The following is a 12,662-nucleotide window of genomic DNA, read 5'->3' on the forward strand; positions in this document are numbered from 1 at the left end:
TTGACCCTATTTCGCCCTTTTTGGCTAATTGATCAAAATTGAAACTTATTATTTCAAGTAACCACAATAGACTAAATTGACCATAAATTGACCCATATTGAACCAATTAAGCATAATTGACATTCACTTGATTTTGATTGACTAAAATTACGGTAATTTGGTTATTTCGGTTACTTGGTATCAATTAGGTTGATTTGGGTCCATTGGTGCTCTAATTGATCGTAATTGACCTAAATAATGTCAATTAATCCTAATTGAGGGGAACAACACAATTAAGCTCAATTTACTCTAATTGACCCCATTTGTGAATTGGGGTCAATTAGTGTCAATTGGTTTTAATCAGGGTCATTTCAGGATCTTCGGGGGACAATTTGGCTTAATCGGGTTAATTCAGTAAATTGGGGTCAATTAGGTCAAAATAGGTCATTTGGGTCAATTAGCCCAATTAACTCAATTGACCTAATTGTCATTAATTGATTCAAATTGACCACAATTGATCAAATTGACCATAATTCACACCAATTGAAAAAATTAAGTTTGTTTACTTAAAATAACCTTTTTTGTAAAAAAAAGTTAATTAGGGTTATTAAGGTCATTTGGATGAATTTGTGTCAATTAAGTTCATTATAGTCATTTGGGCACAATTAGGGTCATTTGGATCAAATGGGCTCATTTAAGTCATTTTTGCCAATTGAGGTCAATTGGGGGTCAATTGAGATTATTTAAGTCAGTTAGGATCAATTCGGGGACCAATTGACCCAAATGATCTCAACTGACCCAATTGACCACATTGGACCAAAATAACTAAATTGACCCTATTTCGCCCTATGGCCCTAAATAGGCGCAATTGAATAAAACGACCCTAATCTAATGGATCAAAATTGACCCTAATTATTCCAATTTACCACAATTGATTAAATAGACCCAAATTGACCCAAATGACCCATATTGACCCAATTTAGGCTAATTGACATTCAATTGAGTATTAGTGTCAATTAGTTTTAATTAGGGTCAATTCGTGTAATTCGGGGGTCAATTTGACTAAATCGGGTTAATTAAGGTAAATTAAGGGTCAATTAGGTGAATATAGGTCATTTGGGTCAATTAGCCCAATTGAACCAAATTGACCCAAATTTACCCTAATTCATTCCAATTGGCCACAATTGATCAAATTGACCATATTTCACCCCAAGTAAAAAAATAAAGTTTTTTTTACTTAAATTACCTTTTGGGTAAAATAAAGTTAATCAAGGTTATTCGGTCATTTAGATGAATTTTGGTCAATGAAGTTCATTTAAGTCATTTAGGCTCAATTAGGGTCAGTTGGATCAAATGAGCTCATATAAGTCATTTTTGTCAATTAAGGTCAATTGGGGGTCAATTGAGATTATTTAGGTCCGTTAGGAGCCATTCAGGGACCAATTGACCCAAATGATCCCAACTGACCCAATTGACCACAGTGGACTAAAATAACTTAATTGACCCTATTTCGCCTTTTTGACCCTAAATAGGCGCAATTGTCATAAATGACCCTAATTTGGCTAATTGATCAAAATTGACCCTAATTATTCGAATTAACCAAAATTGATTAAATTGACCTAAATTGACCATATTGACCCATATTGACCTAATTGAGCCTAATTGAATTCAATTGACCTTAATTGATTTGGGTCTATTGGTGCTCTAATTTAATCGTAATTGACCTAAATAATGTCAATTAAACCAATTGAGTTGAACAACACAATTAAGCTCAATTGACCCTAATTGACCCCAATTTTTCAATTAGGGTCAATTATTGTCAATTGGTTTTAATTAGGGTCAATTAGGGTAATTCGGAGGTCAATTTAACGAAATCGGGTAAATTGAGGTCAATTGGGGGTGAATTAGGTCAATATAGGTCATTTAGGTTTATGAGCTTAATTGACCTAAATTGACTTAAATTAACCCTAATTATTTTCAATTGTGACCATATTTGAGCAAATTGACCATAATTCACTCTAATTGAAAAAATATATTGAACTAGGGTCAACTGGGTTAAAATATGTCATTTCTGTCAATTGGGGGTCAATTGAGATTATTTAGGTCAATTAGGATCCATTCAGGGACCAATTGACCCAAATGATCCCCACTGTCCTAATTGACCACAATGGACCCAAATAACTAAATTGACCCTTTTTCGCCCTTTTTACCCTGAATAGGCGCAATTGTCCCAAATGACAATAATTGGGCTAATTTATCAAAATTGACCCTAAATATTCGAATTCACCAAAATTGACCAAATTTACCTAAATTAACCCAATTGACCAATATTTACCCAATTGAGCCTAATTGACATTAAATCGACCTTAATTGAATAAAATGACGTTAATTTGGTTATTTCGGTAAATTGTAATCAATTGGGTCATTTAGGTCCATTGGTGCCCATAATTGCTCGTAATTGACCTAAATAATCTCAATTAAACACAATTCAGTTGAGCAACACATTTAAGCTCAATTGACCCTAATTGAACCCAATTTTTTAATTAAGGTCAATTACTGTCAATTGGTTTAAATTAGGGTCAATTCGAATAATTCGGAGGTCAATTTGGCTAAATTGGGTAAATTGAGGTCAATTGGGGGTGAATTAGGTCAATATAGGTCATTTGGGTCTATGAGCTTAATTGACCCAAATTGACTTAAATTAACCCTAATTGTTTTCAATTGTGACCACATTTGAGCAAATTGACCATAATTCACCCCAATTGAAAAAATATATTGAACTAGGGTCAACTGGGTTAAAATATGTCATTTCTGTCAATTGGGGGTCAATTGAGATTATTTAGGTCAGTTAGGATCCATTCAGGGACCAATTGACCCAAATGATCCCCACTGTCCTAGTTGACCACAATGGACCCAAATAACTAAATTGACCCTATTTCGCCCTTTTTACCCTGAATAGGCGTAATTGTCCCAAATGACACTAATTGGGCTAATTTATCAAAATTGACCCTAATTATTCGAATTAACCAAAATTGACAAAATTTAACTAAATTAACCCAATTGACCAATATTGACCCAATTGAGCCTGATTGACATTAAATTGACCTTAATTGACTAAAATGACGTTAATTTAGTTTTTTCGGTAAATTGTGATCAATTGGAGTCATTTAGGTCCATTGGTGCCCTTATTGCTCGTAATTGATCTAAATAATTTCAATTAAACACAATTGAGTTGAACAACACAATTAAGCTCAATTTACCCTAATTGAACTAAATTTTCAATTAAGGTCAATTACTGTCAATTAGTTTAAATTAGGGTCAATTCGGGTAATTCGGGAGTCAATTTGGCTAAATCGGGTAAATTGAGGTCAATTGGGGGTCAATTAGGTCAATATAGGTCATTTGGGTCAATGAGCTTAATTGACTTAAATTGACTCAAATTGACTTAAATTAACCTAATTGTTTTCATTGTGACCACATTTGAGCAAATTGACCAATATTCACCCCAATTGAAAAAATATATTGAACTAGGGTCAACTGGGTTAAAATATGTCATTTCTGTCAATTGGGGTCAATTGAGATTATTTAGGTCAGTTAGGATCCATTCAGGGACCATTGACCCAAATGATCCCCACTGTCCTAGTTGACCACAATGGACCCAAATAACTAAATTGACCCTATTTCGCCCTTTTTACCCTGAATAGGCGTAATTGTCCCAAATGACACTAATTGGGCTAATTTATCAAAATTGACCCTAATTATTCGAATTAACCAAAATTGACAAAATTTAACTAAATTAACCCAATTGACCAATATTGACCCAATTGAGCCTAATTGACATTAAATTGACCTTAATTGACTAAAATGACGTTAATTTAGTTTTTTCGGTAAATTGTGATCAATTGGAGTCATTTAGGTCCATTGGTGCCCTTATTGCTCGTAATTGACCTAAATAATTTCAATTAAACACAATTGAGTTGAACAACACAATTAAGCTCAATTTACCCTAATTGAACTAAATTTTTCAATTAAGGTCAATTACTGTCAATTAGTTTAAATTAGGGTCAATTCGGGTAATTCGGGAGTCAATTTGGCTAAATCGGGTAAATTGAGGTCAATTGGGGTCAATTAGGTCAATATAGGTCATTTGGGTCAATGAGCTTAATTGACTTAAATTGACTCAAATTGACTTAAATTAACCCTAATTGTTTTCAATTGTGACCACATTTGAGCAAATTGACCATAATTCACCCCAATTGAAAAAATATATTGAACTAGGGTCAACTGGGTTAAAATATGTCATTTCTGTCAATTGGGGGTCAATTGAGATTATTTAGGTCAGTTAGGATCCATTCAGGGACCAATTGACCCAAATGATCCCCACTGTCCTAGTTGACCACAATGGACCCAAATAACTAAATTGACCCTATTTCGCCCTTTTTACCCTGAATAGGCGTAATTGTCCCAAATGACACTAATTGGGCTAATTTATCAAAATTGACCCTAATTATTCGAATTAACCAAAATTGACAAAATTTAACTAAATAAACCAAATTGACCAATATTGACCCAATTGAGCCTAATTGACATTAAATTGACCTTAATTGACTAAAATGACGTTAATTTAGTTTTTTCGGAAAATTGTGATCAATTGGAGTCATTTAGGTCCATTGGTGCCCTTATTGCTCGTAATTGACCTAAATAATCTAAATTAACAACAATTAAAAAGGGGAAAAATTAACAAGGGGAACAACACAATTAAGCTCAATTTACTCTAATTGACCCCATTTGTGAATTGGGGTCAATTAGTGTCAATTGGTTTTAATCAGGGTCATTCGGATCTCGGGACAATTTGGCTTAATCGGGTTAATTCAGGTAATTGGGGTCAATTAGGTCAAAATAGGTCATTTGGGTCAATTAGCCCCAATTAACTCAAATTGACCTAATTGTCATTAATGATTCAAATTGACCACAATTGATCAAATTGACCATAATTCACACCAATTGAAAAAAATTAAGTTTGTTTACTTAAAATAACCTTTTTTGTAAAAAAAAGTTAATTAGGGTTATTAAGGTCATTTGGATGAATTTGTGTCAATTAAGTTCATTATAGTCATTTGGGCACAATTAGGGTCATTTGGATCAAATGGGCTCATTTAAGTCATTTTTGCCAATTGGTCATTGGGGGTCAATTGAGATTATTTAGTCAGTTAGGATCAATTCGGGGACCTTGACCCAAATGATCTCAACTGACCCAATGACCACATTGGACCAAAATAACTAAATTGACCCTATTTCGCCCTATGGCCCTAAATAGGCGCAATTGAATAACGACCCTAATCTAATGATCAAATTGACCCTAATTATTCCAATTTACCACAATTGATTAAATAGACCCAAATTGACCCAAATGACCCATATTGACCCAATTAGGCTAATTGACATTCAATTGAGTATTAGTGTCAATTAGTTTTAATTGGTCAATTCGTGTAATTGGGGTCAATTTGACTAAATCGGGTTAATTAAGGTAAATTAAGGGTCAATTAGGTGAATATAGTCATTTGGGTCAATTAGCCCAATGAACCAAATTGGACCCAAATTTACCCAATTCATTCCAATTGGCCACAAGTTGATCAAATTGACCTATTTCACCCCAAGTAAAAAATAAAGTTTTTTTTACTTAAATTACCTTTTGGGTAAAATAAAGTTATCAAGGTTATTCGGTCTTTAGATGAATTTTGGTCAATGAGTTCATTTAAGTCATTTAGGCTCAATTAGGGTCAGTTGGATCAAATGAGCTCATAAAGTCATTTTTGTCAATTAAGGTCAATGGGTCAATTGAGATTATTTAGGTCCGTTAGAGCCATTCAGACCAATTGACCCAAATGATCCAACTGACCCATTGACCACAGTGGACTAAAATAACTTAATTGACCCTATTTCGCCTTTGACCCTAAATAGGCGCTTGTCATAAATGACCCTAATTGGCTATTGATCAAAATTGACCCTAATTATTCGAATTAACCAAAATTGATTAATTGACCTAAATTGACCATATTGACCCATATTGACCTAATTGAGCCTAATTGACATTCAATTGACCTTAATTGATTTGGGTCTATTGGTGCTCTAATTAATCGTAATTGACCTAAATAATGTCAATTAAACCCAATTGAGTTGAACAACACAATTAAGCTCAATTGACCCTAATTGACCCCAATTTTTCAATTAGGGTCAATTATTGTCAATTGGTTTTAATTAGGGTCAATTAGGGTAATTCGGAGGTCAATTTAACGAAATCGGGTAAATTGAGGTCAATTGGGGGTGAATTAGGTCAATATAGGTCATTTAGGTTTATGAGCTTAATTGACCTAAATTGACTTAAATTAACCCTAATTATTTTCAATTGTGACCATATTTGAGCAAATTGACCATAATTCACTCTAATTGAAAAAATATATTGAACTAGGGTCAACTGGGTTAAAATATGTCATTTCTGTCAATTGGGGTCAATTGAGATTATTTAGGTCAATTAGGATCCATTCAGGGACCAATTGACCCAAATGATCCCCACTGTCCTAATTGACCACAATGGACCCAAATAACTAAATTGACCCTTTTTCGCCCTTTTTACCCTGAATAGGCGCAATTGTCCCAAATGACAATAATTGGGCTAATTTATCAAAATTGACCCTAAATATTCGAATTACCAAAATTGACCAAATTTACCTAAATTAACCCAATTGACCAATATTTACCCAATTGAGCCTAATTGACATTAAATCGACCTTAATTGAATAAAATGACGTTAATTTGGTTATTTCGGTAAATTGTAATCAATTGGGGTCATTTAGGTCCATTGGTGCCCATAATTGCTCGTAATTGACCTAAATAATCTCAATTAAACACAATTCAGTTGAGCAACACATTTAAGCTCAATTGACCCTAATTGAACCCAATTTTTTAATTAAGGTCAATTACTGTCAATTGGTTTAAATTAGGGTCAATTCGAATAATTCGGAGGTCAATTTGGCTAAATTGGGTAAATTGAGGTCAATTGGGGGTGAATTAGGTCAATATAGGTCATTTGGGTCTATGAGCTTAATTGACCCAAATTGACTTAAATTAACCCTAATTGTTTTCAATTGTGACCACATTTGAGCAAATTGACCATAATTCACCCCAATTGAAAAAATATATTGAACTAGGGTCAACTGGGTTAAAATATGTCATTTCTGTCAATTGGGGGTCAATTGAGATTATTTAGGTCAGTTAGGATCCATTCAGGGACCAATTGACCCAAATGATCCCCACTGTCCTAGTTGACCACAATGGACCCAAATAACTAAATTGACCCTATTTCGCCCTTTTTACCCTGAATAGGCGTAATTGTCCCAAATGACACTAATTGGGCTAATTTATCAAAATTGACCCTAATTATTCGAATTAACCAAAATTGACAAAATTTAACTAAATTAACCCAATTGACCAATATTGACCCAATTGAGCCTGATTGACATTAAATTGACCTTAATTGACTAAAATGACGTTAATTTAGTTTTTTCGGTAAATTGTGATCAATTGGAGTCATTTAGGTCCATTGGTGCCCTTATTGCTCGTAATTGATCTAAATAATTTCAATTAAACACAATTGAGTTGAACAACACAATTAAGCTCAATTTACCCTAATTGAACTAAATTTTTCAATTAAGGTCAATTACTGTCAATTAGTTTAAATTAGGGTCAATTCGGGTAATTCGGGAGTCAATTTGGCTAAATCGGGTAAATTGAGGTCAATTGGGGGTCAATTAGGTCAACATAGGTCATTTGGGTCAATGAGCTTAATTGACTTAAATTGACTCAAATTGACTTAAATTAACCCTAATTGTTTTCAATTGTGACCACATTTGAGCAAATTGACCATAATTCACCCCAATTGAAAAAATATATTGAACTAGGGTCAACTGGGTTAAAATATGTCATTTCTGTCAATTGGGGGTCAATTGAGATTATTTAGGTCAGTTAGGATCCATTCAGGACCAATTGACCCAAATGATCCCCACTGTCCTAGTTGACCACAATGGACCCAAATAACTAAATTGACCCTATTTCGCCCTTTTTACCCTGAATAGGCGTAATTGTCCCAAATGACACTAATTGGGCTAATTTATCAAAATTGACCCTAATTATTCGAATTAACCAAAATTGACAAAATTTAACTAAATTAACCCAATTGACCAATATTGACCCAATTGAGCCTAATTGACATTAAATTGACCTTAATTGACTAAAATGACGTTAATTTAGTTTTTTCGGTAAATTGTGATCAATTGGAGTCATTTAGGTCCATTGGTGCCCTTATTGCTCGTAATTGACCTAAATAATTTCAATTAAACACAATTGAGTTGAACAACACAATTAAGCTCAATTTACCCTAATTGAACTAAATTTTTCAATTAAGGTCAATTACTGTCAATTAGTTTAAATTAGGGTCAATTCGGGTAATTCGGGAGTCAATTTGGCTAAATCGGGTAAATTGAGGTCAATTGGGGGTCAATTAGGTCAATATAGGTCATTTGGGTCAATGAGCTTAATTGACTTAATTGACTCAAATTGACTTAAATTAACCCTAATTGTTTTCAATTGTGACCACATTTGAGCAAATTGACCATAATTCACCCCAATTGAAAAAATATATTGAACTAGGGTCAACTGGGTTAAAATATGTCATTTCTGTCAATTGGGGGTCAATTGAGAGATTTAGGTCAGTTAGGATCCATTCAGGGACCAATTGACCCAAATGATCCCCACTGTCCTAGTTGACCACAATGGACCCAAATAACTAAATTGACCCTATTTCGCCCTTTTTACCCTGAATAGGCGTAATTGTCCCAAATGACACTAATTGGGCTAATTTATCAAAATTGACCCTAATTATTCGAATTAACCAAAATTGACAAAATTTAACTAAATAAACCAAATTGACCAATATTGACCCAATTGAGCCTAATTGACATTAAATTGACCTTAATTGACTAAAATGACGTTAATTTAGTTTTTTCGGAAAATTGTGATCAATTGGAGTCATTTAGGTCCATTGGTGCCCTTATTGCTCGTAATTGACCTAAATAATCTAAATTAAACACAATTGAGTTGAACAACACAATTAAGCTCAATTTACCCTAATTGAACTAAATTTTTCAATTAAGGTCAATTACTGTCAATTAGTTTAAATTAGGGTCAATTCGGGTAATTCGGGAGTCAATTTGGCTAAATCGGGTAAATTGAGGTCAATTGGGGGTCAATTAGGTCAATATAGGTCATTTGGGTCAATGAGCTTAATTGACCCAAATTGACTCAAATTAACCCTAATTGATTCCAATTGACCACATTTTAGCAAATTGACCATAATTCACCCCAATTAAAAAAATATATTGAACTAGGGTCAACTGGGCTAAAATATGTCATTTCTGTCAATTGGGATCAATTGTAATTATTCAGGCTGATTAGGATCAATTGGGAGACTAAATGATGTAAATGACTCTAACTGACCTAATTCACCACAATAGACTGCAATGACCATATTAGCCTAATTGTCCGTCATTTGTGTCAATTGGTTTTATTAGGGTCAATTCGGGGGTCAATTTGGCTAAATGGGGTTAATTGAGCTCAATTAGGGGTCAAATAGGTCGATTTAGGTCATTTAGGTCAATAGCCAAATTGACCCTAATTGATTCCAATTGACCATAATTGACCAAATTGACCATAATTAACCCCAATTGAAAAAAATTAAGTTTTTTCCCTTTATAACCTTTGAGGTAAAATAAAGTTAATTAGGGTTGTTAAGGTCAGTTGAATGAATTTGCGACACTTAAGTTCATTTTAGTCATTTGAGCTCAAAGGGTCAGTTGGATCAAATGGGCTCATATAAGTGGTTTTTGTCAATTGATGTCAATTCGGGCTCAATTGAGATTATTTAGGTCAGTTAGGATCAATTTGGGGACCAATTGACCCAAATGATCCCAACTGACCCAATTGACCACAGTGGACCAAAATAACTAAATTGACCCTATTTTGCCCTTTTGACTCTAAATAGGCGCAATTGACTTAAATGACCCTAATTGGGCTAATTGATCAAAATTGAACCTAATTATTTCAATTAACCACAATTGACCAAATTGACCATAAATTTACCCATATTGAACCAATTAAGCCTAATTGACATTCAATTCATTTTGATAGACTAAAATTAGGTTATTTAGTTATTTCGGTTAATTGTTATCAATTGGGTTGATTTGGGTCCATTGGTGCTCTAATTGATCGTAATTGACCTAAATAATGTCAATTAATCCTAATTGAAGGAAACAACACAATTAAGCTCAATTGACCCTAATTGAACCCATTTGTGAATTGGGGTCAATTAGTGTCAATTGGTTATAATCAGGGTCAATTCGGGATCTTCGGGGGAAAATTTGGCTAAATCGGGTTAATTCAGGTAAATTGGGGGTCAATTAGGTCAAAATAGGTGATTTAGGTCAATTAGCATAATTAACTCAAATTGACCTAATTGTTATTAATTGATTCAAATTGACCACAATTGTTCAAATTGACCATAAATCACGCCAATTGAAAACTTTTAGGTCATTTTAGTCAATTAGGGTGATATGGGTCATTTGGGTCAATTAAGGTAAATGTAGGTCATTTAGTGTCAATTAAGGGGTCAAGTAAGTTCAATTTAGGTCATTTAGGTCAATTGAGGTCAATTGGGATGATTTGAGGTGAATTAGTTTCAAATATGTTATTTGAGTCACTTGGAGTTTTTTAAGGATCAATTAGGGTTAATTTGTTTATATTGGTCAATTAATGTCAATTTGGGTCTATTGAGGTCATTTAATTCAATTGGGGTCAATTAGGGTGATTTGCGTCAATGTGGGTCAAATTAGGTAAATTGGAATCATTTGGGTCAATTTGGATCATTAATAGACCAATTTACCTAAATGTACCATTTAAACTTATTTCAACTTATTGACCCCAATGGAGCCTAATCTACTAAAATGACCTTCATTAGCTTAATTGACCCCATTGACAGATGACACAAATTAGCCTAATTAACCCTAATTTACCCTGAGTACGAACGGGAAAAGAAGCGACATTACAACCAACGGATTGTGCAGGTCGAGCATGAATCCTTCACACCGGTCGTCTTCAGCGCCTATGGCGGATGCGGAAGAGAGACTCAACATTTTCTCTCCTTCCTGAGTGCGAAGCTGCTTGACAAGAAGAATCATTCTCCATCTGTGGTGGTTAGCTAGTTACGACGAAAGATGCGACCAATCGACCTAAATGATCCCAACTGACCCAATTTACCAAAATAGACCAAAATAACTAAATTGACCCTATTTCGGCCTTTTGATCCTCAATAGGCGCAATTGACCCAAATGACCTTAATTGGAATAATTGATCAAAATTGAACCTAATTATTTCAATCAACCACAATTGACCAAATTGACCATAAATTGACCAAAAATCCCATATTGCACCAATTAAGTTTAATTGACATTCAATTGACTTTGATTGAATAAAATGACGTTAATTTGGGTATTTCATTTAATTGTTATCAATTGTTTTGATTTGGGTCCATTGGTGCCCTAATTGATCGTAATTGACCTAAATAAGTCAATTAATCCTAATTGAGGGGAACAACACAATTAAGCTCAATTGACCCTAATTGACCCCACTTGTGAATTGGGGTCAATTAGTGTCAATTGGTTTTTATCAGGGTCATTTCGGGATCTTTTGGAGACAATTTGGCTAAATCGGGTTTGTGATGTGATGGGATGTGATGTGATGTGATGTGATGTGATGTGATGTGATGTGATGTGATGGGATGTGATGCGATGCGATGCGATGCGATGCGATGCGATGCGATGCGATGCGATGCGATGCGATGCGATGCGATGCGATGCGATGCGATGCGATGCGATTGCGATGCGATGCGGATGCGATGCGATGCGATGCGATGCGATGCGATGCGATGCGATGCGATGCGATGCGATGCGATGCGATGCGATGCGATGCGATGCGATGCGATGCGATGCGATGCGATGCGATGCGATGCGATGCGATGCGATGCGATGCGATGCGATGCGATGCGATGCGATGCGATGCGATGCGATGCGATGCGATGCGATGCGATGCGATGCGATGCGATGCGATGCGATGCGATGCGATGCGATGCGATGCGATGCGATGCGATGCGATGCGATGCGATGCGATGCGATGCGATGCGATGCGATGCGATGCGATGCGATGCGATGCGATGCGATGCGATGCGATGCGATGCGATGCGATGCGATGCGATGCGATGCGATGCATGCGATGCGATGCGATGCGATGCGATGCGATGCGATGCGATGCGATGCGATGCGATGCGATGCGATGCGATGCGATGCGATGCGATGCGATGCGATGCGATGCGATGCGATGCGATGCGATGCGATGCGATGCGATGCGATGCGATGCGATGCGATGCGATGCGATGCGATGCGATGCGATGCGATGCGATGCGATGCGATGCGATGCGATGCGATGCGATGCGATGCGATGCGATGCGATGCGATGCGATGCGATGCGATGCGATGCGATGCGATGCGATGCGATGCGATGCGATGCGATGCGATGCG

The sequence above is a fragment of the Dendronephthya gigantea genome, unplaced genomic scaffold (genome assembly GCF_004324835.1).
Source record: "Dendronephthya gigantea isolate DGI-Jeju-01 unplaced genomic scaffold, DenGig_1.0 000374F, whole genome shotgun sequence".
In the NCBI taxonomy this organism is placed as follows: Eukaryota; Metazoa; Cnidaria; class Anthozoa; order Malacalcyonacea; family Nephtheidae; genus Dendronephthya; species Dendronephthya gigantea.